Here is a 25,972-nt window from a genome sequence, read left to right on the forward strand (position 1 = left end):
AGTCAAGTACCTTGCTATAATCTAAAATAAAATAGCGAGCAATTGATTGTATTTCCTGGACCAAGAAACTTCACACAGAATTCTTCAAACAATACATGGCCCAATTGTTGCAATAGATGTGCTTTATCCTTCTGGGAAAGATATACACAGATCTGTGTGGCTTCACTTAAGTACACATTTCTGTTGTCAAAATTTGCTAGTCCCATTGATTTCCCATGAGAAAGGAGCAAAAATCATTATATAGGATTGGGGGACTTTTGACCTATAAAAGGAAATTTGACTTAAAGGTGTTCCACTAGCTTTCACACAAAGTATTTGTGGGCAAGGGCTTGTTTTTTTCTCTGAATTTGTCATAAATAAATACTTTTATATTTAAAAAAATTGATGAAGTACTACAAAAAAGTAAAAAACTAACATATACTATGCATACCCAAATTTTAACATAAAATCACTTTACCATATTGCCATAAAGTTTTTAAGTGTTTAGTTCTCAGTTTCTGTACTTATCATAGACCACTAATCAACATCCAAAGAACCTGCACCAGTTCTGAACATGTACAGGAAACACATCACTTATTCTTCCTACTAAATTACTGATTCCTTAAATCAACTTGTTAGTTCTGTGAAGGTAGGTGGACATGTGGTGGTCCAAGATCCTTCTCTAGCTTTAAAACTGCATTGCTTTTTCCAGAAAGATTTTTATATAACATGGATTAAGATCTATAAAATATTCACATTATTGACTCAGTAATTACCTGTCTATGAATCTGCTCTAAGGAAATAATATCACTTCTGTACAGAGGTGTTAACTGCAGTTTTATTAAAAATAGTCAAGATTGGAAACAGCATAAAGTCCCCAAATGGGGGAATTGTGGATCAAATTATGCTCCATGCTACCCACAGAAACATCTCCTCTGTGCCAGACTAGGTAAAATTTCCCCTGTATTCCCTCTCATGACCTATGTGTGTTTTCTTTGTAGCACTTACTAGTGTGATTAATTAAACATCTGTGTAATTATTTAGTGACTTCTAAAACTAAACCCTGTTCCTATTGTTTTCTATACCATATCCCCAACACTTATGATATATAGGAGCTGCTCAATAAATGTTTACTGAATGAATGAACACAGTATATATGAATAAATTATGATGACTTGGAGAGATTTTCTTGATATAATATTAAGTGAAAAGAGCACAAGAGTACTTAAGCGACTTAAGATACTCCTATCATTTTATGCCATTTAGCAAGAACTTGGTAAAATAATGTCAGAGAAGCTAAAGATCAACATTAGCTGAGACTTGTAGAAAATACTAGAGTCAGCAATTGCTTTTTAAAGTTACGTTTGAAACAAGGAGAAAAGCAAAGACCTTTGATTGGAAAAGATGGTATAGTAATAATGAAAAAACAGAAAGCAGAGTTAAGTGCCCAATGACTATTTTTCTTCTATGCTATTGAATAGAGATCCCAAAGTTAACATAAAAAGGGAAGAATAAACAATGTAAAAATAAAACAAACAATGCAAAACCATTTTCAGTTCCAGATAAGCAAGGGACTAGGAAAAGAAGGCCAAATCACTTCAAGTAGACTCAAGAATCCAGGCATGCAGGAATTAGATTCTAGGGCCTAAACGAAGTTCAAAGTCACTGTTAGTCATTTCTGAGTAATAGTAAGCAGAAAAAATAATGGAAGACTGAGCAGGGTGAGGAATCATCAGAGGGTAATTTAGCTCTTTGTTGCTACAGAGAACCGAAGCAAAATCAATGGAATTTGGTCATACGTCATGGATATATGGGTCAGTATAAGGGGGGAAACTATTTAACTAGTTACTAGCAGTATCAGTACTTCCCTATGCTGCCTTGAGTGACTCAACAGAGGATGGAGGAGGGTCGGGGTTAGAGTGATAATCCGGAAGAATTCTCCATCCCTGCTCATTCAAGGGAGCTCTCTCATTCTCAAAGTCACAGCTCTAATCTCAGACCCAGTGAGCTTGAGTGGTTCACTAACACACTTCCTCATTTTCATCACCAACCCTCTATGCAGCTAAAAACAGCTGCAGACTTTTCTCATGAAAAAGACCAAAGTGCATCAAAATTCATACCAAGGGGGATGGTTGCTCTGAGAACAACTAGATATTATGAGATTTACTCTGTGCTCAGCCCGGCACCAGTCCAATTATGCAGACTAGAACACAGTCCAGGTTCTCATTCTTTTTTTTTTTTTTTTTACCTTGCTTATCTTCTAGTTTTCCTAATGATAAATAATCAATCATCCAATTGGTCCTGGAATTGCATCACTAATGGTCTGGAAAGATAGTGTTGTGGTATTGACTGAGTTTCGAAAGACCCAAGGAGAACTATCTCCCCAACTTCAAAGGACTTGCCCCTTTAAAATACCCCAGAAAAAGCCTGGAGATAACACACAGCTTCGACTAGACACCAAACACCTTGAAGATAAGATACATAATCTCACCTGCCATGGAAGCTGTGAAAACGCTATCAGGATCATCTCCCAAAAATGCAATTTACTATGAAAGTCTAATCAGTCATTTGGGAAACATTTCCCCGGACAGATAAGAGATTGGGGTGGAGGTGAGAAGAGATGGAAAAGGGGCTGTGTCAGAAAGAAGGGCAATTAATTATTGGTATTAATCTCATATCATCCTGACACATCCTTTTTTTTACTCTTCAAAAATTACAACCATACGGAGCAAAGTAGGTCAAAAGTGAGCAGCTGAATTTTGGAAACAAAGGAATCATTTATTCACATGGAATGTGAGTCTGCTTTTTGCCCACTTTATCTAGCCCACATTCCAAGGCACTTTAGAAAACGTTAGTAAACAAACAACCACGTCAGACCCCAAGCACCTCTTAGACCAAGCAGTCTGAGCCCTCAAAGCCCTCTGAGATTTACTAAATGTTCATAATTCCATCTGTTTGTTCCACATTAATAAACATCTGCTCGGTGTAGCAATACTCATATCTAATAATGCTGACTACAAGACAGAAAAAGTACTCAGAGACAAAAATGGTCATTTCATAATGATTAAGGGGAAGTTGAATCAAGAAGACATAACAATCCTTAATATATATGCACCAAATCAAGGAGCACCAAAATATATAAGACAGCTACTTATTGACCTTAAAACAAAAACTAACAAAAATACAATCATACTTGGAGACCTCAATACACCGCTGACGGCTCTAGATCGGTCATCCAAACAGAGAATCAATAAAGATATAGTGGCCTTAAACGAAATACTAGAATACCTGGATATGATAGACATCTACAGGACACTTCATCCCAAAGCGACAGAGTATACATTTTTCTCTAGTGTACATGGAACATTCTCAAGAATTGACCATATGTTGGGCCACAAAGACAATATCAGCAAATTTAGAAAAATTGAAATTGTACCAAGCATATTTTCTGATCATAAAGCCTTGAAACTAGAATTCAACTGCAAAAAAGAGGGGGAAAAACCCACAAAAATGTGGAAACTAAACAACATACTTCTAAAAAATGAATGGGTCAAAGAAGAAATAAGCGCAGAAATCAAAAGATATATACAGACAAATGAAAATGAAAATACGACATATCAGAATCTCTGGGATGCAGCAAAAGCAGTAATAAGAGGAAAGTTCATATCACTTCAGGCCTATATGAACAAACAAGAGAGAGCCGAAGTAAACCACTTAACTTCACACCTTAAGGAACTAGAAAAAGAAGAACAAAGACAACCCAAAACCAGCCGAAGAAAGGAGATAATAAAAATCAGAGCAGAAATAAATGAAATAGAGAACAGAAAAACTATAGAAAAAATCAATAAAACAAGGAGCTGGTTCTTTGAAAAGATCAACAAAATTGACAAACCCTTGGCAAGACTCACCAAGGAAAAAAGACACAGGACTCAAATAAATAAAATCCAAAATGAAAGAGGAGAGATCACCACAGACATCATAAAAATACAAAGAATTATTGTAGAATACTATGAAAAATTATATGCCACCAAATACAACAATCTAGAAGAAATGGATAAATTCCTAGAACAATACAACCTTCCTAGACTGAGTCATGAAGAAGCAGAAAGCCTAAACAGACCAATCAGCAGGGAGGAAATAGAAAAAACTATTAAAAATCTCCCCAAAAATAAAAGTCCAGGCCCAGACGGTTACACTAGTGAATTCTATCAAACATTCAAAGAAGACTTGGTTCCTATTCTACTCAAAGTCTTCCAAAAAATTGAAGAAGAAGCAATACTTCCAAACACATTTTATGAGGCCAACATAACCCTCATACCAAAACCTGGCAAGGATGGCACAAAGAAAGAAAACTACAGACCAATATCTCTAATGAATACAGATGCTAAAATACTAAACAAAATACTGGCAAACCGAATACAACAACATATTAAAAAAATAATACATCATGATCAAGTGGGATTCATCCCAGAATCTCAAGGATGGTTCAACATACGCAAAACGGTTAACGTAATACACCATATCAACAAAACAGAGAACAAAAACCACATGATCTTATCAATAGATGCAGAAAAGGCTTTTGATAAAATACAACACAATTTTATGTTTAAGACTCTCAACAAAATGGGTATAGAAGGAAAATATCTCAACATGATAAAGGCCATATATGATAAACCATCAGCCAACATCCTATTAAACGGCATAAAACTGAGGACTTTCTACCTTAAATCAGGAACAAGACAGGGTTGTCCACTCTCTCCACTCTTATTCAACGTGGTGCTAGAAGTTCTGGCCAGAGCAATCAGACAAGACAAAGAAATAAAAGGCATCCATATCGGAAAAGAAGAAGTAAAGCTATCACTTTTTGCTGATGATATGATCCTATACATCGAAAACCCGAAGGACTCCACAAAAAGATTATTAGAAACAATAAACCAATACAGTAAGGTCGCAGGATACAAAATTAACATACAAAAGTCCATAGCCTTTCTATATGCCAACAATGAAATATTAGAAAACGAACTCAAAAAAATAATCCCCTTCACGATTGCAACAAAAAAAATAAAATACCTAGGAATAAACATAACAAAGAACGTAAAGGACCTATATAATGAAAATTACAAAGCATTGTTAAGGGAAATCGAAAAAGATACAATGAGATGGAAAAATATTCCTTGTTCTTGGATAGGAAGAATAAATATAATCAAAATGGCCATATTACCCAAAGCAATATACAAATTTAATGCAATTCCCATCAAAATCCCTATGAGATTTTTTAAAGAAATGGAACAAAAAATCATCAGATTTATTTGGAACTATAAAAAAACCCGAATAGCCAAAACAATCCTAAGGAAAAAGAATGAAGCTGGGGGCATTACAATACCTGACTTTAAACTATATTATAGGGCCACGATAATCAAAACAGCATGGTATTGGCAAAAAAATAGACACTCAGACCAATGGAACAGAATAGAAAGCCCAGAAATAAAACCACATATATATGGTCAAATAATCTTTGATAAAGGGGCCAACAACACACAATGGAGAAAAGAAAGCCTCTTCAACAAATGGTGTTGGGAAAACTGGAAAGCCACATGCAAAAGAATGAAACTCGACTACAGCCTGTCCCCGTGTACTAAAATTAATTCAAAATGGATCAAAGACCTAAATATAAGACCTGAAACAATAAAGTACATAGAAGAAGTCATAGGTACTAAAATCATGGACCTGGGTTTTAAAGAACATTTTATGAACTTGACTCCAATGGCAAGAGAAGTGAAGGCAAAGATAAATGAATGGGACTACATCAGAATTAAAAGTTTTTGCTCAGCAAGAGAAACTGATATCAAAATAAACAGACAGCCAACTATATGGGAACTGATATTTTCAAACGACAGCTCAGATAAGGGCCTAATATCCAAAATTTACAAAGAACTCATAAAACTCAACAACAAACAAACAAACAATCCAATAAGAAAATGGGAAGAGGATATGAACAGACACTTCTCCCAGGAAGAGATACAAATGGCCAACAGATATATGAAAAGATGCTCAGCTTCATTAGTTATTAGAGAAATGCAAATCAAAACTACAATGAGATACCACCTCACTCCTGTTAGATTAGCTATTATCAACAAGACGGGTAATAGCAAATGTTGGAGAGGCTGTGGAGAAAAAGGAACCCTCATTCACTGTTGGTGGGACTGTAAAGTAGTACAACCATTATGGAGGAAAGTATGGTGGTTCCTCAAAAAACTGCAAATAGAACTACCTTATGACCCAGCAATCCCTCTACTGGGTATATACCCCAAAACCTCAGAAACATTGATACGTGAAGACACATGTAGCCCCATGTTCATTGCAGCACTGTTCACAGTAGCCAAGACATGGAAACAACCAAAAAGCCCTTCAATAGAAGACTGGATAAAGAAGATGTGGCACATATACACTATGGAATACTACTCAGCCATAAGAAATGATGACATCAGATCATTTACAGCAAAATGGTGGGATCTTGATAACATTATAAGGAGTGAAATAAGTAAATCAGAAAAAAACAAGAACTACATGATTCCATACATTGGTGGAACATAAAAATGAGACTAAGAGACATGGACAAGAGTGTGGTGGTTACCAAGGGTGGGGGGGGAGGGAGGACATGGGAGGGAGGGAGGGAGAGAGTTAGGCGGAGGGGGAGGGGCACAGAGAACTAGATAGAGGGTGACGGAGGACAATCTGACTTTGGGCGAGGGGTTTGCAACATAATTTGATGACAAAATAACCTAGACATGTTTTCTTTGAATATATGTACCCTGAATTATTAATGTCATCCCATTACCATTAATAAAAATTTATTAAAAAAAAAACAAAAAAAAACAGAAGCTTTGGAGATAACACAAAATTAATTGCTATTAAAAAAAAAAACAAAACATCTGCTCTATGTTAAAGCACTTGTGATTTTTATAAATCAGACATTTTGTCCTATTAAAAGCTCCCAGAAGGGATTTTTTTTTTTTACCCACTGATTAGGCCCTTCGTCCAATTATAGGGAGGGACTATGGTATGATCTGCCCGATTCCTAACACCTGGAACCTACTGTATGATCAGGGCAGGCTATGAAGCACAATGCAGTTGTGATATTTGAGAATGATGGATGTTCAGGAAGCCTATGCAGGGTGGAAAGTAGGGAGACATTTCTTTGACTTCTTGCCACATCATTAGCTTCTAATGGAAAATAATAAGGTTCCCAAAGTGCTTGAATTAAATCCATGTAGCACAAAGCAAGAACCTGAAGTCTCAGGGACCACTAGCTTCTCAGATCTGCTTTTTACAAAATTGCTTTGTCAACCCCAGCACCCATCCTTCTGTCATGTTATTTTTTTCCTAGTCATCTACACATGATGATTTATAAATTGTTTTTTTTAATTGCATCCATGTATTAATTATTATTATAGTAAAAACTCTTAAGTAGGACATCACTGGTTCTCTATTGTGAAGGGTCCAAAGAGATTTAGTTAGTTCATTTCTGCAGTTTTTACAGGCAACTGATATTATAAAGCAGAGGAACATTATACATGGTCTGAATAAATCTTTTCATTGCAGGGAGAAGTCACTGAAAAAACGCCGTCCAGAGAGGTCAAGCGACTTGCCTCAGATCACACAGCCTGTTGGAGGCTAAGTGGACCCAGGAAGTCAGCTCTCCAGATCCCTTATCTAGATTTTTTTCTATTTCTACTATATTTTATACTGTGTCATTTATTAAGTTTGAATTATGTTTACATATAAAGTTTATTTCTAAATACTTTATAATTGAGACATTTTGATACCTCAGTTCAGACTCTCTCTCTTTTTTTTTTTTTTTTATAAATTGGAATTAGCTAAGCTTTCTGGACATTTGTATCTGAATTCATGGGCCCTCTGGAAATTGACTTCCTTCGAGAAAGCCAGGCACTGTGCTACTTTAGTCTGGAGCAGAGAACACGATGGACACCCTTTCAGCAGACAGATCCCTCCCTGCCAGGAGCGAGGCTCAGCCACAAAACCCTAATGCAGCAAGACAGGTGGGATTAGCAGAGGCCCAGCAGGAGAGCAGGACAGCCCTGCTCTCTGTAGCAGGACAGCTACAGAACAGTCAGCCCGCAGAGAGGGGGAGGTAGACCAGGCCAGAGGCAGAGGAGGCCAATGGAGGAGAGAAGAGGGACCCTAGTGGGGAGGGACGGAAGTAGCCAGTGCCCTAGGCAGATGATCCTGGGTACAGTCAGAAGAAGTAAGGAAGGAAGGACAGGACAAACTGGCTAGATCAAGGCAGGAAAGAAGGCCAGGATTCAGGAGGTCAGGCCACCTGAGAGACATCCCAGGATTCTAGGAGCCTGGAGGAGCCAGAGTCAGCGTCTGTGACTGACGTCAGGGCCTGTGTCTGCCCAGCTCAACCTGTGCCTCCGTGCCCCGCTCACTGCAGGTCTCCAGATGTTTATGGAAGGATAAAGGGGACGGAGGGGGGTTAGGAACCCAAACCAGGAAGTCTGGTTATTTAGGGGTTAAGATCCACCAAAAAGTCTGGGTAATAGCAAAAATGAGAGCAAACTGAGTCAAGGTCCCTGGGAAACAGCACACACTTATTCCCAGAGTTATAAAAGTGGGAGGTGAGCTCATGGCCAAAGGTAAGAAGGAGACAACAGGACAGAAAGAGAGCTTAGTAAGCTCTCTTTCTGTCCTGTTGTCTCCTCTAAGCCTTAGAGGATGGGAAGGGAAAGCCAAGAATAATTTTTATGCTTATCAATTATCCACAGAAGCCTCCTTTTCTACCATCTGCATCCCATGACTCTTGATAAATATACTTTTGATTAAATATATGTGTATGTGCGTGTGTGTGTGTGTGTATGTGTGTGTGTGTGTGTTGTTAAGCATGTCACATTAATAGCATCGCTTCTCTACTCAGGCTGGACTCAAGCCTTCTCTAGAAATGGCCAATGCAATTTATAAAGAAATATTCTCATAAGATGATTAGCTAGGTAAAATAAACAGCCCCAGGACCTCCCCCCCAAACCCAAGGCTTCCAAAGAATTTTTAGCAAGGAACTACCTCCCCGCATCTTGGCCCCTTCGTCCACACGTCTGCAGGCACAGCCCACCCTCTGCCCCAGCCTGTTTCCTGCTATTCTAGAAACTGGCAGGCAGATCAGGCCCGGACTGAGATCTCGCCTGAATTTTGATCTCCAATCTTCCCCCAAAGACTAGGCCTCTGCAGGTCCTGAACTTGACCTCTCCGGTCTTGGCGTTGACCTGGCCGAGAAGAGGTCTGACCTTGGCAGTCAGAGCTCAGATTCCCGTCCCTCTCCCTTTTACATCCTCCTCTCACTCAGGATTCCCAGACCATTGCTTTTCCCCAAACTCTCCTGAATCCTGGGAATCTTAACGTTAAGTTTGCCGGTTTCTGAAGCAGTTTCTGTCCAGTGTTTCTGGCTCCTTGACCTCATCTAAATCATCTGACCCTATTTAAAGACATTAAATGACTCATCTAAGATCTACAGGTTGGTAGAGGCAAAACTCAGAGCTAAGAATACTGGTATAGTATCAGGAACAGGTTAGCACTCGGTTGGTGAATATATGCTTGAGAAAATCAAAATTGTCCTGCAAATGTAAGAATTTATAAAATTTACAAAATACAGTATAGAAGGTCAGAACGTTTATGGGTTTTAAAAACTCAGCTAAGGATATCACCACAATGGCCAAGCAGTCAGATATAATTATTGAAAGGTCTGTAAAGATCCCTCCCCAAACCCTTCCCCCAAAATAGCACTTCTTATTTGGGACCTGGTAGGAGGAGCTAAGGCAGTATCACTCTAGCTTTGCTCTCTGGGAAATTAATACTCCTGGGATGGAATCTCTGGGCCTTGACCAACAGTTCCATGATCAAGTAGCTTAGGATGCATGTTCCCTGTCCCTCCTTGGTCTTCCCAATGCACTGAAGCATATTTCCAGTTCCGAGAAGTCCTATCGTAAAGAAACCCATTAAATTTGATTGAACCTCATCTTTTCTAAACTTACTTGATGACTGCTCTTTTCTTAGAGAATACCTATTTGTTCTGAGAACAGTTTGGAAAATTCTGAGCCAGATTTAGTTAATACCTTAATAAATCAGGTTTATTTAACACCTCGATTTTTAAATCCAGTTACCAGCTAGAATGAAGGAGGCTACATGCATCATTACAGATTCTCTGACACATATGCCCTACATTAGAATGCATCCTCATTCGGGGCATTTTGGTTTCAACTTCCAGGATTTAACAAAAGGCTAGGAAAGCAGTCATATCACTTCAAAAAAGCCTCGCTTTAAAATCCGTCAGTCACAGCTTTGGAAGGGTGGATTTCAGAGCGGGAGCTATTAACTGCTCAAGAATTCATACCCAAAAGCACATCTTGCTGGGGAGTCAGAAAATCTCAGGACTGTAACAGCTGAGTGCTAGAAAGGCGCTCCCCTCGGCCAATTGATGCCGTCATCTCATAAGGAGACGACAGCCTCGGGAAGGTTGGCGGCTGCCAAGGCCACAAGCCACGCAGTGGTAGAGCTAGGATTGGAACTCAGATCTTTGGGTGCCTCTGCCAGGAAGTTTTTCTTGTTCTGGAACTATCTGCTTTTCCCAGAAAGCAAGAGCTCCATTCTCTTCGTCCTTAATACCACAGTGGAAAGATGAGAAGGAAATACGCCACGATGCTAATACTGCTTGACAGAGAGGTGGTTTGGGGCCTTAAGTTCCTTTTCTCTGCATTGACCAAAATATTTACAAAGGGAAAATATTGCTTTTATGCCAGGAAAGAAAGAAAAAAAAAAAAAGCTTTTCTAGAAAAGGAGGGGGGGGGAGTGGAAGGTAATGTACATACCCCAGAAGGCATCAGCTATGTGGCTCCAGATGTTGAACAAAGAAAGCAGAACTAATGAAATGCTGTGGCATTCCCCCGTGCCAGTGGAAGCTCAGGCTGTGCACAAGGATGAGTCACCGAGGCAGTGGGGAGACCTCCCTGCTGGAGGCTAGAGGGGCATAGGCTCTCTGATAAGCCTCCTGCTGCTGTGGCTGAACCCACAGGCTGGCAAGGTACAGAGCCTGCTTCATTGCTTCTGGTAATTTCCTCTTAAAGCATGTGTCTCAAGATTGGCTTTAAATGGCTCCTCGATTTCTAAACTCAACCTAACCGAATACACAAGTTTAATTGGAAATTTTTGGTTTTTTACTTTGAATTTCTGTACTTATATACTGGCCTCTCACCTAGCAAAACCTTGTGCCTGAAAACAATACTTTGAGAGATTTTTTTTACTCCTGTTTTGGAGTCCAGGCAAATTGTAAACTGGTTAAGTACTAGGGATGTGTGTGTATGTGTGTCAGTCTGTTTGGGTTGCTATAACAAAACTGGGTGGCTGAGAAACAACAGAAATTCATGTCTCACAATTTCTGGAGGCTGAGAAGTCCAAGATCATTGCTCTAACAGGGGTCTCAAACTCGCGACTGTGTGGCCCACAGACTGGCCCGCAGATTAATCCACGAAGTTTGATTAGTCTGCAGGCCACACAAAATTGGTGGGCGGGCCGCACGGCCGCGAGTTTGAGACCCCTGCTAGAAGATTTTGTGTCTGCTTCCTAGACAGATAGATGTCTTTTTGCTATGAGCTTACCTGGCAGATGTCACAAGGAGACTATCTGGGGTTTCTTTTATAAAGAGCCCTAGTCCCTTTCAAGAGGGTGCCACCCTCATGACCTAAGCACCTCCCAATGTCCCCACACCCTAATACCATCACAATAGGGATTAGGTTTCCACATAGGGTTTTGGAAGGAAACAAACAGTCTATAGCAGTGTGTATGTGTGACAGAGCCGCCTGCTTATCTGAATCTGACTCATACCTGAAATTCTAAAAGGAATAATATGATAATCTTTTCAATCAAATAGAGTATATTCAATCACTTCTGGAATATCTATTTACTGAAGTTTTCAAAACAAAAGAACAACAACATAAAAAACATGTTCACTGTTACCTGAAAATAGTGGCTAAGGTATGTCTTTAATATGTTATTAAAAGTAGTGGCTCTTAAAAGTAGTGGCTAAGGTATGTCTTCAATATGTTATTTCCTTCAGTACTTCATTTTCTACTCTCTTCTCGCTGACATTAACTACTCTTTGCTTTCTGCCTCTCCATTTCCAGGCCGCTGTTGTTCCTCTCCTCTACCGTCACACTAGCCTGCCCCTCCTCTCTCAGTCCCAGAGCGTGTCATGCCCCATCCTCCCCCGCTTAAGACCAACACTCCCTCTGTGGCTTTCCGGCCATCCCATATCATTTCATCTCTCCATGGGCCCTGGCCCATTCATTACTTCTCTTGGCCATTATATCTTTCATTTTTCCCCCTTTACTCATTTTTTCCTCTTAATTTACAAGTTTGTTCAGTTCTCACTCATCTTAAAGAAAATAACTCCCCCTGACCATACATGATCTTCTAGCTATTGCTTTACCTCTCTTGTCAGATGATTAGACTAGACTCACTGTCTCCATTTTCTCAACCTGGTTTCTACCTGTCCAGCCACTGAGAGGGTTTCAGCTAAGATCACTAATGATGAAGCAGAGCCTTCTACTTTCTTGGCCCTGGACATCTGTCTTGCCTTTGATCCTGGTGATTGCCTTGTCTTATCCTTAAGACACTCTACTCACTCAGCTACCATGACCCCATGGTCAGTCTGTTCTGTTTCTCCTCTCACCATTCCTTCTTAGTCTCCTACATGGGCTCTTCTTTTTTTTTTTTTTTTTTTTTTTTTTTTTTTTTTTTTGTATTTTTCTGAAGCTGGAAACAGGGGAGAGACAGTCAGACAGACTCCTGCATGCGCCCGACCGGGATCCACCCGGCACGCCCACCAGGGGCGATGCTCTGCCCACCAGGGGGCGATGCTCTGCCCCTCTGGGGCGTCGCTCTGCCGTGACCAGAGCCACTCCAGCGCCTGGGGCAGAGGCCAAGGAGCCATCCGCAGCGCCCGGGCCACCTTTGCTCCAATGGAGCCTTGGCTGCGGGAGGGGAAGAGAGAGACAGAGAGGAAGGAGGGGGCGGGGGTGGAGAAGCAAATGGGCGCTTCTCCTATGTGCCCTGGCCGGGAATCGAACCCGGGTCCCCCGCACGCCAGGCCAACGCTCTACCGCTGAGCCAACCGGCCAGGGCCTGGGCTCTTCTTTCTTTATATGATCCTTAAACATTGAAGTTTCCAATGTTTCATCCTCCAGAGTTTCATCTTAGATCTACTTTCTTTTCTACTACTCTACAGTCTCTCCCTGGGTGATTTACCCACTTTCATAGTTCTAAACAACTTACACTCAAGCTAATGGCCCCTAAATCCACTCTCTTTAAGTCAAAAGTCCCTCTAGACCAGGAGTCTCAAACTCAACTCAGCATGTGGGCCGCAGAGCAAGATCACAGCCGTTCGGCGGGCCGCACTAGGTCTACAAAAGGCAACTGTTACACAACACTTTTCTCACTGCAGTTGAAAACAAAAAAAAATCAGTACAACAAGCACAATCATACATGCAGTTTACTCAGTGTCACAAAACGACCAGAAACTGTAGTTCGCATCACAACTGCTGTTAACTAAGCTAATATCTAGCTAGGATGCTAGAGAAATGAAAAATACAAGTAGGCCCCTAGGCTTACTTAATTTTATCCAAAATATTTTGAACTTCATGGATTAGTCTGTGGGCCGCACAAAATTGTTGGGTGGGCCACGAGTTTGAGACCCCTGCTCTAGACTCATTCCAAGTGCCTGCTAGACATCCTCATCCTGCAGTCTACTGACACTTCAAATTCAATATGCTCTAGATTAAACTCATTATCTCCCCCACCTCCCAAATATATAGCTTCTTCTACTACTCCCCATGTTAGTTATTGAACCATCACTATAGTGAACAATTATCTGTATTTGCCTTGGACTGAGGGGCTTCTGAGCATTAAAGATCTCAGTCTTACTAGGATGGTCCCAGGCAATCAGGAAGAATCCCCCTAACCATCACAACCCATCACTGGATCTAGAACCCAGGAGTCATCTTTGACTCTCTCTTCTATCCCTTCCCCTTAATCTCCTTGTCCTTCCAACTTAACTCCCTAAATAGTTTCAAACTCCTGCTCTCCTCCCCATCCCTAGCTCATGCCTTGAGCACTTCTAGCCTGTTTTACCACCCTTACTTCCTGAGGATTGTCCCTGATGCTGGTCTTCTTCCTCTCGAAAGGGCACTTAGCATCCTCACAGTTCACTCGCAGCCGACATCACTTTGGGACCTGGAGGAAGCTGTCTCCCCAGAGTCAGGTCGCTTGTGTCTGCTCTGCTCGGTGCTTAAAGAGATGTTGGGGGGAATTTTTGATTGGGTTTCATTTGGGGAGCTGCCAGACACTGTCCAAAACAAGTGAGTGAGTGCTTTTCCTCAAAAAGTGAAAAAACAGAGGCTACTTTGATGTTCCCAGAACATGTAGGGTAAGCAAGAAGTCCACCCTGGCCAGTGACATCTGCTCTGGCTTTCTGTCTTTCTAGATTTCTATCTAAAATAAAAATAATTACACTGCAATTCCTAGCTCAATTTTTTTTATTTAGTTTATTGTGTTTACATAGATTCTAGTGTTGCCCCGAATGCATCCCCCCTCCCCCATATTCCCCTCAATATCTCCCTTGCCCCCCTCCCAACAGCTCCCTTCCCCCTTCCCTTCAGGTTTAATTCCATTCCTCAGTTCACATTGTTCCTTGGATTCCTCAAATGAGTGAAGTCATATGATATTTTTCTTTCTCTGCCTGGCTTATTTCACTTAACATAATTGTTTCCAGGTCCATCCATGTTGTTGCAAAAGGTAAGATTTCTTTCTTTTTCATGGCCCCATAGTATTCCATTGTATATATGTACCACTGCTTTTTATGGCAGCATTGTTCACAATAGCAAAGATCTGAAAACAGCCCAAGTATCCATCAGTGGACGAGTGGATTAAAAACTTAGCTCAATTTTTGAAACTCAAAGAACTTTATCTCTAATTTCCTTCTGTATCTCTCCCCTACAGAGGTGTAAGAGAAGATGGTAGTGACATTATCATTTTCAAACTAGCACCTTCCACTACTGCTATGTCATTTAATTCTTACCTCACCTCCGGGACAGTAAGTCATAGGGTTTTGACATGAGAGACTCAATTTTATAAGTATATTGAATGTTCACCACAAGTGTGATTGTTTTCACACAAAACAGAAAACAATCACAGGCACAAAGTCATCTCAAGAGCTTTTAACATCTTCACTGTTAACAGCTTTGTAAATTTTAAGAGCTCAGAAATAGTTTGTTTTTCCCAGAGGCCCCGATGGAAATCGCTGCTGTCAGGAATAGCTGAAATCCCCAGCAGAGATAAAGCACATTTCCAGGCAGAGGAAACCAGAATCGAACCGACTGACGCTGCATCTGTTCCCCTGTGCCAACCTGAGCGCTGGGTGCTCCCGCTGAACCCTGGGGATCAGCTCAGGGTGGGTTTGCTTCACTTGGAGTGAAATCAGTCAATGTTCCTGACTTCCAGGTTTTGACAGTCTCTCAGACACCTCTGCTATATGCTTTTTAATACATATTTATTATTAATAATAATCAGGTTGATTCGACTTAATCTAATTATAATTTGATGGCATTGTTTGGGATGACTGTGGGTGCCACTGAGCATGCCCACATCAGGCTTCCAGATCAGGGGGGACACAGCCTCCCATTCCAGGTGGCCTGCCCTGCACTAGTGGGCCAGCTCTTGCTCCGTGGCTTTGGAACGGTTCTGCAGCAGCACTGACAAACAGGACAAGCTGCGGCTTAGCCTGATAATCACATAAGCTACGAGGGGAAAAGTCATTGTATTCGGGGATTCCATTTTACATTGAGTGGAATGACAAAATCAGCAGCAGACATCACACCCCCTTTTATAGAACTGCCCTGAAGACTGATTTTTGTGTTTCTCCCTAAGAACCTCTCACTGACCAAAGGCCAACACTGCCACAGGAAGAGACTCACCCTCCCCCCTCCTTTAACCCCCCTCCCCATGCCAAAAACATTCTGGGAAACTCCCTCTGAAGTCATGCATATCCTCTCTGGACTGTGACCCTGCCTGTGCATGACTGTGGCCACCAGCAGCTGAGTGCAGCATCTGAGGGGCAGACATCTGTTCCGTATAGATGGCAGGGACAATCTTCGTTTTAATGAGGCTTAAAAGATAAAACGCCATGATTCACAGCAGCCAGTAGGTGTTTCTAAGGGCGAACTGTACACACTGTTTGCCTACCCTTGTCCCATTTACCTGGTGCCTGGGATGAGATACCACGACCAGTCTGAACAAGCCTTCTGAGGCTGACTGAACTCCTTTTTCTGGATGCTAACCTTCCATTGTGTACTTCTAAGTGAGCAAGAATGTTGAGATCAGACCTACAACGAACCAGGTGAGGCAACCCAATTCAAAAGTGGCTTTGCCCTAGGTTTCTAACTTGGCATTATGTCTCATTTCCTGCCCCAATGTTATTGCATGAGCAGGATGATATTTGGGAGTTTTGTTTAAAAAAGAGAGCCTGGTTCGGCCATGGTTGGTAGCCAAGCCTACCACCTGTTCCTGCCTAGCTGAACCTGCCCTTCAGCTACAGACAAAACCGTATGGTCCAAGCAGTTCTATATGGCACTACCATAGTTCCATATGTCACTACCATAGTTCTATATGTCACTACCATAGTTCTATATGTTACTACCATAGTTCCATATGGCACTACCATAGTTCCATATGTCATAACATAGTGAGCCCCCACAGCTCACTATGTATCACAAATTGTCAACAGATAACCAATTTGTATTTCAGCATGTATTTATACCTTGGATTGAACAGGAAGATCAGGCCAACAGTTACCCCTCAGACATGCCAATCAATTTATTTCAGCAAACACTGATTAATCACTGGCTATGTCCCAGACACTAAATTAAGATGAAATGTACACAGTCTCTTCCAGGGACTCAAGAAGTTTATAAATATATTTGTGTAATTAGAATATACACACTTAAGTAGAAAGCAGTGAACTAGAATATGCAGTAAATATCCCAAATGCAACTCAGAGATACAAAGCCATGGAAATATTTTTCAATGGTTAAAGATGAATGAAGAATAAAGTAAAAAATATCTACCATATATCAATTGGAAATATAGAAGGAAATAATAGAGGGAATAATTAAAGGAAAATATTCAACTAGATAATAGCTGAAGATTCCCCAAACATCAGGAATCCCAACCCAAAACTTTACAAATAGAATATATAGAAACAAATCTGCAAGTAATCCCATCATAATAAAACTATGAACACCAAAACAGAAAATCTTAAAAGCATCTAGAGAGAAAAGATAAAGCAATAGCAATGCAAATGATGCGAGCTTCTCCACAATATTGGAAGCCAGGAAAGATAGGGGAATAATGTCTTCAAGAAGCACAGAACTGTTGACCTAGCATTCTTTGCCCTCAAAGCAATAATAAAATAATTCAGGCTGTGATAAGATTGTAATAGAGTTATAAATAAGGTGCTCTGAGAAAGCTAAGGAGAGAACAATTCTGTGTGTTGGTAGTGTTGGGGAGCAGGAAATAGAACAAGTGAAATATTAACTAGATTTGGATTTTGACAGGTGAGTAGAATTTAGACAGCCGGGTGTGGGGAGGCCGGACTGCAGCTAGCTATGGGATCCATTGTTCCAACAAGGAAAAGGCCCCACCTCTAAGTCAGTGCAGCTCCACCCAAGGTGCACAGTGTGTGCTATAAGCAGACACCAACCCTCCCTTGATTCTTCAGTTTGGTACCCTTACACAAGGCACACCATCTGCACATCAGTGTCTTGCTGCCCTGGGGAGAGGTGCTGCAGATAGGGAAGTCTGAGCAAGGGCCCAGAGGTATCCGTGGAAGTTGTATATTCAGGCAATCAGAAACAATGGAAAGGCTCTAGTACCTGCATCCAGGAAGTATGCCTTCTCCCTGGTGCACAGGACTATGTAGGGAACACTCATTTCTGTGATCAGCAGAGGCAGCAACATGAGAAAGACAAGCTTTAAGATGGATTGATAGTCTCCAAAGACATGAGGGACCTATTGGAACCCTGAACCTAAGAAGGTCAACCACAGACATACAAGTCCCTCTGCTTCTCCGCGTGCTCCAGTGTGGCCTCGCCATTGCTCCCTGTGAGCCCTCTGTCATTGACACTTCTTCACCCCACACCATGGGAAATGCTACAGGTTAGAAGCTTCAAAGTTTTCCTTCGCACCCTCCTGTGAGTCCTGGATCTCTGAGCCCATTTGCCTACTCCTGTGAGGACAGAGCATTATACAATATTGGAAGAACCAACAGCCTTTTCAAGGACTTTCTCACAGCCAGAGTGGAATTTCCTGCACAACATGGATTGCCAGCACCCACTCCGCATCTGTGTAAGCTCTCCCAGGAGCCACAGGCTCGGGGCTTATTTCCCCATGATGGCCCTTCTCTCTGAGATGCCAACTATCATTTCCTCTCTATGTCTGCTTCCTCATGCAAAGAGCCCCCATCTTTTCCTTGAGGGAATGCTCCACCATCATCTTAATATTGGCAGGTTTCAGCAGCGTGCCTGCACTCATCCCAGTCACAGGACTAGTCTCCCTGACTATAATCCCCTCCATGAGGATGGATCCCCACCTGAGGATGAGGACTCTTGGTTGTTGATCACCAACAATACCCACATGGTCTGGGGTCCTAGTGGACATATGGTAAACATTCGTTAAATTATTTCTGAAAGAATATGTAAAGTTATAAGCATATTGCATGGCTTCCAGACCACCCAACTCATTTTTTGTTTGGATGTGATGCAGACCCAGAAAAATAGGAAACCCAGATCCCAGGAGGCAGCCTTGACTCTCATACACACGTGTACGCAGAGAAGCATGGCTCCGCTTGGTGGCCTTAGCAGTTCCCTTCTTCGCTTCCTCATAGTCGCCCTTTGGACATCAGCAGCCTCTTACCAATCCTCAAGGCTGTCTCTACTTTCTTCTCATAGGGTGGATTTTCCCAAAGATGGAAGCCAAAGGCAAGAGCACTCGTCAAGCCACCCCTGGTCATTCCAATGGTACCATTGTCCCAACTCAAATTTCTAATGCTATGCAGATCCTGCTCTTTCCCAGAAAGTGTAAACTTCTCAAGAACACTGACTGTCCTAGCACAGTGCTCGGCATACAATTGATTTCTCTGAAACAACATATAAGTTAAGATTGAGCTCTGCAACCAGTCACCCCGAGTTTGAGTCTTAACTCCACTTTCAGCCCCATGGCAGTGACTAAGTGCCAGACCTTTTGATACTTTTTCCCTTTTTCTAAAATGGGGGGGGGGGGCTGCTGTTACCCACAAGGTTGATGTGAGGATTAAAGGCAACAATGCAATAACAATACCAGGCATGTGATAAATGTAAGAATTATCGACTGTCATCATAATCATTATTTAATAAATACTTTTTGAGTTAATTATGGATGAATGCCGAATCACAGCATTGGACAATCCTTTGCTAGGTGCATACTTTTTCATATCAATACAGAGTATATATTTACAGAGACTTTTCTGTCTGTGTAAGCTGTTGAGCACACCTGAAATGATATTACTGGGGAAAATATTCTTTTCTCACTTGTTCCCTATTATATTTAATGTCATAAAGGGTCACTAACAAGGTTTTAGTTAGGAGGTAAGTCCCTTGCTCCTTCTAGGTCTCAGTTACCTCCACTTTAAAGCTAGCTCATCTTTAAGGCTTCTTCTAGCTCTAACAGTGTATGATTTTATTGCCATGGGGATTTGTTTGTAAAAACTCTCACTTCTGTAAAAACCCCTCTCCTGCTCCTGGACTAGGGAAGCTCACAGGAACTCAGTTCTGAAGTCACAGAAGGGGAAGAGCCCCGACCTCTCTACCCCAACCCGACAACTGGCTCTGATGATAGCAGGGCAGGGAGAAGCTGGCACATGACTCCCTGGGAGGCTGGTGGCCCTGAGGTCTCTGCAGGGGCCCAGCTGCAGCCCCCATACCAGGCTGGCTGGCTATGGGGAGACGTGGGTCAGATCAGGTGCTTCCAGGCTGGAATCTAATGAAAGAACTGCTCAGTCTCTTGCTGTCTTATTCAATGGTCCAGCTTCTCCCAGCAGGGAGCAAAGCTATGCAGAGATGCACTGAGGCCTTCATCATCAATTGGATCACCACAGACCCTCACTTTCTTCCTGGGTCCATTAAGCAAATGGAAGAATAAACCGTCAAATCAAAGTTGAACCATCTTCAGGTTCCTAAGGCAGTTTAATGATCACTATATTATCTCTGAAGTTTTCAAGCACAGTGCATTAGAAGGGCGTGAAAAAAATACCTAAACATCTCTGATGAAAATGCTTCGTCTCAGGCTCAATGGGAATGGACCAGGATGAGGGTTCCCTAGAAACCAACATTGACAATAGGAGCTCTCCAGCATACAGATGCCCCCGCACCCCAGCAACTGCACAGGAGTTGCTTGCTAAGGAAATTTAGAAAACCTTTAGAAATCTGGAGAACAAATCTATTGATATAAGTCGGAATAGGGCTCAGTGACTCCTGGCCAAGGCCAAGAAAAACCTGGTGCCTATCCTCACCTGTGCCATCACCACCCAGGGCGGAACAGGCCTTGGGAGCACTTAACAAAGGTGAGCTAGGAGTCCAGATTTCCCTGCTCTTTCTCATTGTTCATCAGCCCCACGAGTGTGAGCTGGCATTTTATGAAATGACTGACCACATAGATTGCTAAAATTGAGTCGAGACAGATTGTCCAGGGAAAACCGAATCGAAGAGTAATCCCAGCTTCGTATTATGGCACCTGTGTACGAACAACTCTTGGTGTGTTAAGGTGAGAGTACAACTCTCCACCTCTCCCCTTCCCAGCCTCAGGTAGGGGACCCTCAGGAGGGTCTGATGGCCACAAAATTAGCATTAAATCTCTTGATAGTGGAGCCACCCCTGACCAGGGAAAGTATCCTCCTTGGTTACAATTTTAAAAATAACCACTCATAGCTTAAAGGGGTTAATGCATTTTTCACCCCCTTCCACCTGAAACACTCATCCACAGAATGTTCTTCAGGAAAGCAATCACCTCCACCGCCTCTGTGCGGTGGGAGGTAACAAGCCAGGCTCCAGTGCTGAGTACTGAGGCAGACTCCCCTCCTTCTAAGGTGGCGACTGCTTCCATGGGACTCGGGGCGACACATTTTTGGAACTATTTCTCTTGAAAGATGGGGACAGTGTCGATATAGCAAGGCAGGTTTTTGGAGAGAAGGGGGTGACATGAAGCCCACGTAGGAAAACTAACTCTGATCTTGGAAGTCCTTTGGAACTTCAGCCTGACCAGGTCCGAAAGGACTCCCTACACAGCGCAAACTGGTGGGGGGCGGCCTTTGGTTCCCCGAAGCACGGGGGTTTTGTTCACAGGTATTCGGAGACAAGCGTCTGTGTCATTTCTGGCAGCCACAGCCTTGCCATCTGCAGGGAGAGCGGCGGCTGAGTCACGTGCTGCCTAACCTTTCGGTGTCTCACAGCTGAGTCACATCCATTTTGACACTTGGAGAATATAAATAGAAAGATTTGGAGAGGCGGGAATCAGAAGTCTGTATCGTAGACTTTTCTAAGTTCTTGCTAATACGTGCTGTTTTCTTCCGCAGTCTGGGCTGCGGCAGAGCAAAGTCGGAGGAAGCAGAGTCTGTGCCCAAATGTCCGAGCATCTCTGATTGGATTGGGGGAAACTTGATGGAAAACGGAGAACAAACATGCTTTATTTTTTTTAAACGAAGTAGAATGTGTGTTTCCTAGAGCAGAGGTGGGAAGGAGGGAAAGAAGCTTATGGGCAAAGGGCATGGATTGAAGTCCTCTGGGACTAATCCAGTCTGGTGCCTTCACGACCTCATTCAGGCTGAGGAAGCCGGAGTCATACGGTGATTCCTGCCCCAGGAATCCGAGCCCAGAAAGCACCAGGGCACAAGGCCAGACAGGGTTGAATTCTTCTATTTTGTCCTCTGTGGCTTCCTGACAAAATGATGCATTAGTTTGTTGGCTTTCCTGCTGTTCTTCTGAGGTGAAACATAAAGTTTCAACATGTGTTATACCAAAATGATTACACTAAAGAAGCTGCATACACTTACCTTGAAGGAAGATAGCCCAGAGGAGGGAGAATTGACTGGCAATGTTTAGTTACAAGCCTTAGAAATTAGATAACCTGCAAGAGTCAACATTCAAATACGTCAACAAATATTTCTTAAGCAATCCGCTAGATAGTATAAATGTAAAAGGCATAGTTCCTGCCCCGGGAGCTTATAATATTTGTTGGTGGGTTGGAGGTAAGATATAAATATTTAACAATTAGGAAATAGTACTTGAGGCAATCCAAGCCAGAGGCTCTCTGGGAGTTTGCCCGAGTAAAATCAGAGGTAGAAAAACGTCACGAAACCATTTAGTCTGTTATGTGCAAGTCTCAAGAGTAATCTTCTTTCTAGATGTCTGCTTTAATTAGCATTATACTGGACAATCGCTAAAAGTGTTATTTCTCCAGGTATGGAAGCTTTCTATAGGACTTAGAAAAAATAGAGGTAAGAGTGTGTGCATGCATGCATGTGTGCACATGCACGTGTGTGTGTGTGTGTGTGTGTGTGAGAGAGAGAGAGAGAGAGAGAGAGAGAGAGAGAGAGGGAGGGAGGGAGAGAGGGGGAGGAAGGGGGAAGAGAGGGGAGAAAAAGGGAGAAAGAGAGAAAGAAGCTGAAGAGAAGAGAAAGGAAAGGGGGAAAGAAGAAAAGAAGGAGAAGAAGGAAAGATTTAAGAGGGAACAAAAGAGTGGCCAAGACATGGAAACAGCCAAAAAGCCCTTCAATAGAAGACTGGATTAAGAAGATGTGGCACATATACACTATGGAATACTACTCAGCCATAAGAAATGATGACATCAGATCATTTACAGCAAAATGGTGGGATCTTGATAATATTATAAGGAGTGAAATAAGTAAATCAGAAAAAAACAAGAATTACATGATTCCATACATTGGTGGAACATAAAAATGAGACTAAGAGACATGGACAAGAGTGTGGTGGTTACCATGGGTGGGGGGGGAGGGAGGACATGGGAGGGAGGGAGGGAGAGAGTTAGGGGGAGGGGGAGGGGCACAGAGAACTAGATAGAGGGTGACGGAGGACAACCTGACTTTGGGCGAGGGGTTTGCAACATAATTTGATGACAAAATAACCTAGACATGTTTTCTTTGAATATATGTACTCTGATTTATTAATGTCATCCCATTACCATTAATAAAAATTTATTAAAAAAAAAAAAAAATAAGAGGGAACAAAAGGACGAGAGAGAGTAAATAAAAAAAGATCCCCCAACTTAGGTAACCCCCACCCCTAGAAACCAGTGAACACTTTCCACCTATATCAGAATTATTACAGTCACTGTCATCCACAAATGATTTCAAGTTACTAAATGTATGAGAAGTATTTAATGTGCTTCACAGAACAAGCTAAATCAGGGGTCCCCAAACTACGGCCCGCGGGCCGCATGCGGCCCCCTGAGGCCATTTATCCAGCCCTCGCAGCACTTCCGGAAGGGGCACCTCTTTCATTGGTGGTCAGTGAGAGGAGCATAGTTCCCATTGAAATACTGGTCAGTTTGTTGATTTAAATTTACTTGTTCTTAATTTAAAATATTGTATTTGTTCCCATTCTGTTTTTGTTTTTTTTTTACTTTAAAATAAGATATGTGTAGTGTGCATAGGGATTTGTTCATAGTTTTCTTTATAGTCCGGCCCTCCAACGGTCTGAGGGACAGTGAACTGGCCCCCTGTGTAAAAAGTTTGGGGACCCCTGAGCTAAATTAAAATGATCCTTGCAGATGGACCTGCAGGGCTCCTCGTGGGCTGTCTGACGGTGGGGAGTTTGGAGCTCACACACAGCCCAAGCTCGCTGCGGGGCCAGACCTTGAGGACCCTGACTTTTCAGGTGCTCAAACAGAGTATGTTTCTGTATTTATCTATGTGGATAGAGATATAAACGATTAATTATGTCATTAAGTAGTATATAATTATCGGACACATTTAAGACACTGTATATTTATGGCAATTTTCTAAAGCAATTTTACATCATTATCCCACAACTAAGAACTTTTAATATGTTTTTCTGAAATTCAGTAATTCTATGATGAGCTCAGTACACATTCTTTAGTATAATTCTATCATCAATTTAGAAAGAGAGGCAGACAATATCAAAGCTCTAAATGCACTGGCTACACTTAGACATTCATTCTCCCTCTTTCTCAATCTCTCTCCCCCTACTTTCTTTCACATTCTGTGTGTGTGTGTGTGTGTGTGTGTGTGTGTGTGTGTGAACACTGGAAGTAAAACTGGATCAAAGCTTCCACATGAAGATCACATTTAAATTAAACCCCCTTTTCTAAAGTCAAAAAACATTTTTAAGAATAAAAAATAGAAAAATAAAAAAAACTCCACCATTGTCAATGAAACAAGGAAACAGTCACAACTCCAAACCTGAGTCCCTCAGACTCTGAGGAATGGATGCCCAGTAGGGTGAAAACGGGACCAACCAGAGGGAAGAAACAAGGATAGGCATAGACATCTGCAGATCTCAATGGGATGCAGGGTTCTCCACAAGAGCAGTGGTCCAGCGACCTCCTGAGAAGTGTCAAGGTCTAGGAACATGAGCAGGGCCTGAAGTCTCCTTGAGTCCTGTTATAGGCTATGGGGCAGAAGGCAAGGCCAGGCCGATCCTGAACATATAAACATATTTGCAAGAAGCATAGTAGAGAAGAAGCCAGGTGTAGAAGGAGCGTGACTGGACATTTGTAGCAGTGACCTCAAGCCTGCTGGTAAATGTGGTTCTAAACTAAGGGTCATTTTGCTCCTCCCTCACCCAGGGACATTTAGCAATGTCTGAAGATTTTTTTGGTTGTCACAATGGGGCAGGGTGTATGTATGCTATGGCATCTAATGGGTAGAAGTCAAAGATTTTGCTAAACATCTGAAATGCACAAGACCTCCCTTACAACAAAGGTTTATCCAACCCAAAATGTTCATAGTACCAGAGCTGAGAAGTCCTGTGCTAAATTATCAGATTAGATCAGCGGTTCTCAAAGTGTGCACCCTAGAAGATTTCCAGGTGTGCCCTATGGTATTCCAGAGAAATATGTACCTGTTGGGGACCAAAAAAAACCCAACAGAGTTTTTGGAGTTTAGACTTTTAGAGGACAGAGGTGTGGGGAATTGGCTATAAACTGACCGTCTGCCCAACCCCCCACCTCACTTGCCTGATTAGGTTGCAAAAGGCTGTTAAGCTGTGGTGCTGGATTGTTTACACTACCTCCATGTTCCCTGGAAAGACTGGAAGCAAGTTTCTTCTATCCTTTGTTTAGTGTAAAGTTAAGATAATATTTATGGTGGGGATTTTCTGCACTCAACACAGTTAAGAATAAAAAGAGAGGAATTCTTCAATGTATTAATGAGGACATGAGTTTGCCTTTCAAATATATGGCCAAACATTGAAGAAATCGCTAGGACACATCAGGCTCATGTTTCACAAGAATGAAAAAACTTAACACATTCACACCGGGACCTGCTAAATTTACTAAATCTTACTAAGAATGTATCTATATATATAAAAAGATAACTTTTTTGTCATTTTTTTTTTAACTTTTTACCCTTTTTTTTTTTTACAAATTCTAAAAAGCATAACTCAAAAAATGTAACATAAAAATGTTTTTTAATGTCAGAATAAATTTAATTTTGTCATATTTATTTCATTTAATTACCATAAAAGCATGCTTGGACTTTATATTTCTTCTTTAATATTTGACTTAATTATTATAGCATATTTCTCAGAAATTTGTATATAGTGCGCCTACAATTATTTGTAGGATTTTAAATGCATCCCGACTT

This window comes from Saccopteryx bilineata, chromosome 4 (assembly GCF_036850765.1).
Source record: "Saccopteryx bilineata isolate mSacBil1 chromosome 4, mSacBil1_pri_phased_curated, whole genome shotgun sequence".
NCBI lineage: Eukaryota > Metazoa > Chordata > Mammalia > Chiroptera > Emballonuridae > Saccopteryx > Saccopteryx bilineata.